At 34.1% G+C, this 10,792-nt stretch overlaps 2 pseudogenes; both read right to left on the bottom strand.

The window, feature by feature from the left end:
- Positions 1–3,688: 3,688 nt before the first annotated feature.
- On the bottom strand, positions 3,689–3,807 carry LOC120595218 (uncharacterized; annotated as a pseudogene).
- Positions 3,808–10,436: 6,629 nt separating this feature from the next.
- On the bottom strand, positions 10,437–10,555 carry LOC120595088 (uncharacterized; annotated as a pseudogene).
- Between the last annotated feature and the right edge of the window lie 237 nt (positions 10,556–10,792).

Raw genomic sequence — 10,792 nt, 5'->3', positions numbered from 1 at the left:
TCAATTAAAGCTCACAGACAAGCAACCATCTGCAGGTTTCTTTCTCTAGTCATCTAAGGCTTTTTGTCTCTGGTTCCTGAAACCCTGGAACCAGTGCTTCGGTTAAGCTTTTTTTTCCTTTTTCTTTCTTTCTTTCTTTTTTTTTTTTTTTAACCCTTCAGGCATAAGGCAGCTGGACCTTGGACAGGTAAAGTTCTCACTGAAGTCAATTGGAGTTTTGACAGCCTGAGGGCTGCAACATCAGACCCCAAGTCATCTATTATAAATATTTTTGACACATCAGATTCAAACACATTCAACTCTAGCTGAAAAGGCAAAAAGGCACAATCTCTCCAGTTATTTCATGCCTTGAAGGAAAACAACTCTACTTAAATGATATTCTTTCCTCACCTTAGATCCACTTGGGGCTTATGATGGTCACCATAGGCCCTGTCCACAAACTGGAAAGAGATGAGGTATTTCTCGGTAAAAAGAAACGTTTTTTGCTTAGGCAGGCTATACTGTAGCAAGCAAATTCTCACCCTTTACCACTCATACCCTTTATTATTCACCTTATAAGAATACTTTAGGTAATGAGTAGAGGTATATATTGTGTATACTTTGATATATATTTTGGTAATACAACTATAAAAGCTCTCTGTGTTTCCTGATGCTTTATAGAAAAAGAACAACAAATAAAATAACAAAAGAAAAATACAAAACCTGAAACTGCACAAGAGTTCCTCTTGGTTTTTTAATTGGGCTTTTTTATTGCCTGGAACTTTCCTTCCTCTTTAAATTTCTTTTGAAGCAAGTTAATGCACAACTGATTTTTCAAAGTATTTTTTTTTTTTATTTAAGCCCTTGATAGAGGGAAATTCCTTTGTGGTTTTGTCTATTTTGTATTATAATTTATATCACAGAACATCAGGAATAGTTTGGGGACCAAAAAAAATGCCTACATATTGATTCCAGTGGTAAGGCTAACTATAACTCTTAAATATAAATTAGTGGATTGCGCATATTTGAATTGTGTTTAGTGACAACTTTTAGGTAATTGAGTTCTGTATAAATTACTTTTCACATATTTCTTTTCTTCATTGGTTATTGTTGCCCTATTTATGTAATTCTGAATGACAAGAATATCACAATGTCATTTTATTTAAATGAGTATGTATGAGTATTTACCTTTAAAATATTTGAAAGTATCTTCTATGGATAGATAGAAAGACATGTAGTTATGCTTTAGTGCAGCAAGAAAATTACTCTCTTCACTGTTTATCATATTCTTGTAAGAATACAAGAATAGTTCAGGTGATGAGTATATGTGTGTGTATATATAATCTTTTACATATGTACTTATATGTGTACCACTTGAAGACTATATATGTCTATATACACACATACATATACATCTTTGTGCATATATATGTTTGTATATATATGCTGTGTATATATGTAGTCTCTAAAATGTAATAGCAAATTTTTGAAAATTCATATTTTTATGGACGAAGAACAATTAGATACAACAACAAAATGTTCTTGCTATTAAAATTTTCTACAACCTAACTACATGGTCCTGTGAATGGCAGGAAACCAGAAATAATTCTGTTGCTGCTTACAGTTAATGAGTCATGACAAATCTAAACAACCAAATCATTCAGTAGCATCAAATTTGACCATTCTAGGCTCTACCTAAAGTCCAATTATTTGAGCAATTAAGTAAAAATGTGGCCAACTAAATGCCTTGTACTGTGTAAACAGACCATTGGAATGAATAATTACATTTTTAATTGCATTGGCCTGTTTGTGACAGATTGACACCACATTGGTTGTCAAACATCTGGTTATTTTCTTCACATGATTTTAAGGAATAAGTCAAATTAAATAAATTAATTAATATACTTATTTAGTTAAATGAATTTTCAAACTAAATATCTTAAGTAAATTTGTAGTATATATACATAACTTGATAACAAAGCTTATGTGTGTATATATATGTGTATGTGTGCATATATATATATATATAGAGAGAGAGAGAGAGTAAGAGAGAGAGAGAGAGAGAGAGACAGACAGACAGACAGACAGAGAGAGAGAAATGTAATTATAATGATAAAACAATAGCCAATAGGCTTATTTTCTGCCAGGTACTGTTCAACCCCATTGGATATATTATCTAATTTAACTCTCAAACCTAAGAAATCGATTTGTTTATAATCGATTTTGTTTATAATTTTACATATGAGAAAACTGAGACAAAAGAAGATAACACAGTTATTTTGGGAGGCAGGATATAAGCTGAAGTTATCTGACTCCAAGGCCCATGTTGACTGACAATACTGCAGCTTTCCACATACAAGCAAATGTACAAAAATAACCAGTGTATTTAATCAATAAACTGAAAGATACTTGTTGTTGCACCAAATTGATCAGTCAATGCAATGAGAATAGTCAATCTTGTAGCTGTGTTTATACACAGCCCCAAATCTATTCTTTTTAACTCAACGGAATGACTCACCTTTGACTTTTCCTTTGTGTTTACCCTGTAAGACATCACAAAGAAAGTGCCAAATCCCAAACAGCTCATTGTGGTGCAAAGGGAAACAATTTAAGTCTACAGATTTTCCTAACTCCATAGAACTCTTTCAAATAATATGACTATGGCAGATATGTGAAACACAACAATAAATCAATTACTTCACCTTTAATCATAAAACCTGCAAAAATTCCAAAAAATATTCCTACAGTGCCAATATTCACCTCACATTTTCTTTACAATAATATTAAGCATTTTACAGCAAGTATTGGTTGACAACATCTCCTTGTTCCAGTTAAATATTCTCATGCTATCCTGCAGCTGTCCCAGGGCAGAACTTTTGAGACCACATGAATTTTTTTTCTTTGTTTTGCATTTGTCAAGGAAATTATGTGGCATCAAATTAAATCTCTATTTATTCCTGAAGGGCAGAAATATTTTGATGGTATTCATATATACTTCTAGTCCTTCTCCAAAAGGTTTAACTAATATGCATTCTCCCCAGCAGCAGTACAAGAGTTTCTTCTTTCCATATATAGACATTCTTGCCAGCTTAAAAAAAAAAAAGTAAATATATGCTTTACCTTGAGCTCTCTTTCTTTGGTTTATAAGATAGCACTTTGCTATTTCTGCTCCATTCATCTTACCATTCTTTCTTAATATAATGGGCCTATTGTCACCTATCCATTACACCCAGGTCCTCTTCTATTCATGTTTTATTCTCCATCCATGAGTTATCTGATTTTCACCTATTGCTTTAATTACCACCCTCATTTGGCATACCTTCTTAACCTTTTTCTGAAAGCCACATCTATGTGGATAACTAGCTATTGCCCAACAGGGCCATCTAGAAAATTTCTCCACCAGTATTAAGTTGCATTTTCCTGTTGCAGCCACACCTTATCCAAAGAGGCTTAAATCTTACTCTTGGGGGGCCCTTGTAAGTTCTCAGTTCCTTCTCTGTTCATTCTTCCTCAGACCTTAGGTATTAACTACTTTCTGCCCTTGCAATTCTTTTATCTTATGTAATCTTTTAGTAATTCTTTTATCTTATGTAATTCTTATATCACATTTTATTTGTTTGTTTGTTTGTTTTAGGCGAGGCAACCCTTGGTTGACCTCACAGATTGCAAGGAGTTTGTCAGTTTACGATCCCTTATTTTTTATTTTTTGTGCCTACAGCACCTGGTCTTCCTAGGCGGTCTCTCATTCAAATACTAACTAGGCCTGACCCTGCTTAGCTTTGGAGATCAGACAGGATCGGGCTTATTCAGGGTGGCATGGCCGTAGACATTATACCACATTTTTAATTAAGAATTTTATATTAAATTATCCCTGTTCAAATTATGGATGTGGTTTCTGTCTCCTGCATGGACCCTGTCTGATTCACCAGCTTTCTGGTGATCAGTTTGACATAATTTAGCTTTTGTTCATCCTTTCACTTTCAACTGATTTCTGACCATAAAGTGTTTTTGCTATTTGTTCACTTACGTAGGATCTTCTTTGTTTTGAGTTAGTTCAGACTTATTTATGTCCACCACTCTTTGAGGATTTTTAAGAGAATTGTGATTATTAGTTTATCTGACATTTTCTTATTGTTAAGATGGGAGAAATGATCTGTTGATACCTTATGCATGTTAACTAGAAGGCGATCTTCTTTTTAATGCCTTATTTGGCCAGGTTACTATTATCATAATTTAAAACCTCATCATGAGCTTGATATCAAAATAACTGATTAACTGGCTTCTTTCTCACTCTTTACATAACTGTTCACCACATTGCTGCCAAAGTTATGTTTTGAGAAGCAATACTCTTCTCTTCGAGAGCCTCTGATGCCTTTTTCTTGCTGCAAAGAAAAAATTCATACACAGTGTTTCAAAAAGTTAGTCAAACAACTCTCTTCACCCTCTCTTACCATTGGTTCCCACTAAGTAGCCCTGCATGTCGCAAACACACTGTCCATTCTTGTGAGAACTTGATTTTTTTTTTTCTCCTGATACTCTTTTCTTCATCAAAATTTTCTCAACTTGTAAAAGATGTTTTCTGAATTGTTTAAATATCATAATCTCTGTGAAGTCATTCTTGATCTCTTTAGTTGTAGCTAATTTCTCCCTTAACTGTCCCACCATAATTATTCAGATTTCTGTCATAGCACTTTAGTCTAATTGAGTGGTTTTCCAACTTTACCTTACAGAATCTCTTGGAAGCCTTGTTAAAATATGTTGTCATGTGTCTCACCCCAGAATTACTACTTCAGAAGTTCTGCAGTGATGCCAGAAAATTAGCATTTATAACAAATTTCCAGGTGATGCTTCTACTGCAGCAGGTTCTGGGACCACAATAAAAACAAAACAAAACAAGACAATGCTGGTCTCATAAGTTTAGGAGACTATTTTAATATTTCAGATAAAAGATAAAAGCCTTCTAAATTAAACACTTTGTTACAGATTTGGAAAAGTTGCATTGTTTTCCATCCAAACAATTTTATTATTTTTATAATAATGCAACTAAAAAACATTAACTGAGTAGAACAGTTGAGGATGTGGCTAAAGGCACATTAAAATGAAAGTATCAAGCCAACAGCATCTTCCCTTTTCCAGTTACGTGTCCCTGAAAAGTCTCCTAATACCGAATCCTCAAAGTCTGTTACAATAGAAAAACATACAATTTCAAAAGGAAATTTTAGCAAACTAAAGTTTCTTTTCAGTAATTAAATTGCTTTCCTGTGCCAAAAACCAAGAGTATTTTACAAATTGTTCCATCATTATGACTGTGTAAAACCTTGCATATAGGTATTGGGATAATTATATTGGTTGTCAGGAATATAAATGCTTTTGAGATAAAGCCAATCTATGGATAGATTTCAGGGTCTGTCGCATTTCAGTTGCCTAGTGTGATTCTTTGAAAACCTCAGCTTATTAGAAAAGAATGGCCCTTGCCATATGTGCAGCATTAAGAACATCTGGAAACACCATCAAAGGAAGAAATTTTTTTACTTTCCATTGGCATGAAGAAGCCATTGGAAATTTCACAGATGTTTGAATCTAAGGATCCCTGGATAGTAGGAAATTGAAGCAGACTGCTGGCATTGACCAAGCGATTTCTCCTAGGAACTGCACGGATACCCCATGGAGAAAATGAGTTGTTCCTAATGGGAATGAGTTTCTTCCTAAATAAAGTTATGAGTGAATAATCTAATTTATCCATTGAATGTCATAATGTATATGAGGCTAAAATTGATAACATACCCACAGTGGTTATAATTAGAATCACATGAACGATGGAATATTAGTGGCACTCATGCATTTCTTGTGTTTAAAGCAATTTGGCATAGATCTTGATGATTTGGGGCATTTCTCTATTTTCTAGAGAGTCTATCTCCAATTTATCATTCTATCAAAATCAAAATTACCCATTCTGAAGTCATTCCAAATTTAGTAAATTCATTTTAAACTTGATTATATAATTTTAGGTTTATGTCTAGAATTTGAGAGTTTCGTGAATGACTCTTAGGATTACCAAGTAATGGTTTTAAACCCCTGGTGAAAAATACATCATATTAGAATCATTTGGACATTTTTCACTTTTTTTGATTTTATTCAAAATATGTATCACTAGGTCCTCACCTCTAAGACCATTGATAAGTCTTCAGCTCTGTTTGGAGAAGTGAGGAATGAAGGCAAGATGGGATTAGCTATGTGCTTTTAGAAATAGTTCTTCAGATGATTCTGTCAGTACCATTTAGTTAGAATCACCTGCTACAAAGCCTCAGTACTCAAAGTGTGGTCCATTGCAGATTCTTACGCCCAGAGCATAATCTGCATTTTAAAGAGGAGCTCATGCAATTTGTTTTCATGTTAAAGTATGACTGTAAAGCAAAACAAAACTGCCTTTTATGTGAAGCTAATTGTTTCTCATTTCTTTTTCACCGAAGCTAAAGCCTTCGAGTTAAATAAAATGAGAGAAATATCTATGAGGATCATTTTATAACTTGTGATACAAAGATTATACTTATCATTACACAGAGTTTAGTATTAGTGGGTTATATTAATACTAAGCATAGTCTTAGTGGGACTGCAACTTTTACCTCACACTACAACTCATAGAAATGTAGCTTCTTTATTTTGTCTGTTTCTGATGTACTTTATAGCACAACCGCCATCTGCTGGGTTGAGGGAAAGAAAAAAAATAACTAAATGTGCAATACGCGTTAGAACATTTAGTAAGTTAAAGTCCATTAAAGAACTTTTTTATTCTCCCTTAGTTAAAAATGTAACCTTTATGTAGTTTGTCCCCTCCTCATGCTTCTCTCTTTAGAATGCTGCCATCCTTCTTATGTACTCTTTTGGATGTCGGAAGATGGTGAGGTTCTTGACTGCATTTCTTCTACCTCTACAGGTCTCCAAAGTGATGGATTTTGCCTCCTGAAGTTGCTTGCCCAGCTGGCTCTCATGGTTAAAGTTAAAAAATGAGTCTTACTAATTTTTTTCTCAATTTTCAGTAGCTTTCTTGACTGTCTCAGCTTCACCTTAGCTCTCCCTGATTACAGTTTTCTGACTATGCCAATTATCTACGAAGAATATTCTGAAAGAGATTGTTTTAACACAGAGTTTAATCAAGCAAAAACTTTAATACTATGCATTGTAAACTTGGAATCTATTAAATTTGTTTTACAATGTTAGCAAAACCCTGTTGTTAAAATTTCACATTTGTATCTTAAAAACAATAGTCACACTACTTTTTTTTCTTAATTTTTCATGTAAAATATTATTAAAGTTAAATATTACATTAGAAGTATTACCCACCAAGACAAAGTATGGTATAGCCCAAGAAGGCAAAGATAATTAATAGTAACAAAATTACTAACATGAGAAATAGGCTCTAAAACAAATTACCCAATTAAAAAATGGGCAAGTATTTAAATAGATGTTTCTCCAAAAAAGGTAAATAAATGGTCAATAAATGCATGAAAAGATGCTCAATGTTATTAGCCAACAGGAGAATACAAATCAAAACCACAGTGAGATTATACTATACATCTACTAAAATGGTTATAATTATATAGTCAGGCAATAACAAGTGTAGGCCAGTATGTGAAGAAATCAATAAACTCATACACTTTTGGTGGGATTGCAAAATGGTGTAACCATTTTGGACAGCTCTTCAAAAGTTTAAACATAGAGTTACCATATCACACAATGCCACTTGGGAATGTATTCAAGAGAAATGAAAATATGTCCACACAAAAACTTGCTCATGAATGTTCATAGAAGCATTACTCGTATTAGTCTCAAAGTGAAAACAACTCAGATAACCAACAGCTGATGAATTGATTAATAAAATTGTATATACATTAGATGGAAAATTATTTGGTAATAAAAATGAAGTATGATACATTGCACAATATGAGTTTACCTTTAGAGCATGCTAAGCTGAAGACTCTAGTCACAAAACACATAGTGTATGATTCTGTTTATATGAAATGCCTGGAATAGGTTAGTCTACAGAGACAGAAGTAAATTAGCAATTACCTAGAGCTGGCAGAGGTGAGGGAAGGAAAGTTTAATGAGGATTGACTGTTAAGGTCTGTGGGTTTCTTTTTGGGATATTAAAAATATGCTAAAATGTATTGTGGTGATGGCTGCACTATTCTACAAATAAACTAAAGATTATTAAATTTTAGACTTTAAATTGGTGAATTATATGATATGTGAATTATTACTCAACAAACTGTTAAAAAAAGAAATTGAGGAGTTGATGTCATCAAGATGGCAAAATATGTGGTTCCCACCTTTAGTCTCCTTCACATAAGATCAGCTAGCAACTATCCATAGACAAGACACCATTGTGCAAATCCCAGAAACTTGGGATGAAATCGAAGCATCTCTTGGATCACACAGGCCCAGAGGGACCACATTAGAAGGATAGGAGGGACAATTTCACTTTGAGCACATGGCCCCACTCTCAATCAGGTGCAATGCAGAACTAAGAGGGCTGTTCTGGCCCAAGAGGAAGTAGAGAGCCTAAGGTACACATCCAGTTTCCTGCAGTGTGGGACACTTCCCAGGAGATCCATTTGTGTCTCTCCCCACAGTGATCACTGGGGATATCTGAGGGATTAACAGAGATGGAGAAAAGGAGTGGGGCTGCAGCATCCAGTGTTCAGGTCTTAGTGGACCACTTTCCTGCAGGTGGTGGTACCCAAGTAAAGAACACAGTAAATATCTCTGTCCATTTATAGAGCCCAACCAGTGACCTTGCCCAGCTGATGACTTCGCACAGCCAGGGAGCTTAGTCTGCAGTTCTGCCTGATTTGGGCCCCCAACCAAACAACCAGCTTTACCAGTAGTGGAGCCCATTCTACAGCTCTGCCCAGGTAGGAAAGGAAGTTAAAAATCTCCCTTACTACTGAGCATAACCTCCAGTCCCATCAGACTATTAAACCTAGCTGGCCTGAAACCACCAGCCACCACAGCGTATCCAACTCCCACTCACAGGAACAAGGTGGTAATTTCATTTTTACTTTCTTAAGGAACCTCTATACTGTTTTCCATAGTGGCTATAGCAGTTTACATTCCCGTCAGCAGTGTACACAGGTTTCCTTTCCTTCATATCCTTAGCAGCATTTGTTATCTCTTTCTTATCTTTTTGATAATAGACATTAACAGGTATGAGGTGATATCTCATTATGGTTTTGATGTACATTTCTCTTCTAATTAAGGATGTTGAACATTTTTTTATATATCTAATGGCCATTTGTATGTCTTCTTGGAAAAAATATCTATTCAGTTTCTTTGCCCGTTTTTTAATTTTGTAATTTTCCTTGTTTTGTTTTGATGTTGAGTTGTATGAATTTCTTATATATTTTTAATATTAACTACTTATTGGATATGTGGTTTGCAAGTATTTCTTCTCATTCCATAGGTTGCTTTTTTCATTTTGTTAATAGTTTCCTTTGCTATACAGAAGCTTTTTACTTTAGTTCCACTTGTTTATTTTTGTTGCCTTTACTTTTGGTGTCAAATTTAAAATAATGGTGATGATGATCATCATAATTGCCAAGACCTATGTCAAGGAGCTTATACCCTATATTTTCCTCTAGAAGTTTTACAGTCTCAGTCTTAAATTGAATTTTGATTTGATTTCTGTGTGTGGTGTAAGATAGTGGTCTAATTTTATTCTCTTGCGTGTGGATATTCACTTTTCCCAGTACCACTTTTATCCATTCTCCATTGTGTATTTTGGTGTCTTTGTTGAAAAATAATTGACAATATATGTGTGGTTTTATTTCTGAGTTCTGTATTCTGTCACTAATCATGAACATTAACTGTGCCTTGGACATCAGTGAATTACTATAATTTTGTTTGTATCTACAATAATCTATAATAGTTTACTTTTAACGATAATTAAATAAGAGGAGAGAATGTAGGATATCGATTAACATAAGTCGTTTCAATAGATGCATGTTTTTAAAAAAACTTTCGCTGAATCAATAATACAATTTACCTATATTAATTACTTCTTGCAATTTCTTCAGAAAAAAAGATAATATTTTTGGTAGCTAAAATTCATTATTAGCTTTGATCATAAGCCAGTTTTTTCTGGAAAAGTGGTGATTATATAATTATTTCATAAACACTTTTTAAATCTTTGAAAGTATATCCTAAGTGAATGACTGTTCATTATGTAAGTGTCTGGCTCACTACTGACTATTTAATATGTGGTGATTGTAATTATCACAATTCACAACAGATTTTTTTTTCCGTTAGTTCAAACTACTAAGATGTCTGATCTTAAAAATTGTAGAATTGGTGTGTGACTTTTTTATCATTAGTATCTTTTTTAGGCGAGGCAACCCTTGGTCGACCTCACAGATTGCAAGGACCTTTTCAGTTTACAATCCCTTATTTTTTATTTTTTATGCCTACAGCACCTGGTCTTCCTAGGTGGTCTCCCATCCAAGTACTAACCAGGCCTGACTCTGCTTAGCTTCCGAGATCAGACGAGATTGGGCTTGTTCAGGGTGGCATGGCTATTGACTGATGTGTGACTTTCAATATTTTATTTTTCTCCTTTTCTTGATTTATTCATATAAGCTGATATTTGGGTGAAGTAAATATTTGTGTATGAAATAATGTAATTTCCTTCTAGCTCGCACTCTGTTTTCTATTTATATGTGAGAAGTGACACAATGATAAGTGTTGTTGGATCTTGTATGTGTGTGTTCTCTTGTGATAGGTGGCTTCATGGTCCCTCCTACCCACTGAGTGTACTTCG

The sequence above is a fragment of the Pteropus medius genome, unplaced genomic scaffold (assembly GCF_902729225.1).
Source record: "Pteropus medius unplaced genomic scaffold, Ma_sr-lr_union100, whole genome shotgun sequence".
NCBI lineage: Eukaryota > Metazoa > Chordata > Mammalia > Chiroptera > Pteropodidae > Pteropus > Pteropus medius.
This window is presented reverse-complemented; position numbering and strand designations above follow the sequence as displayed.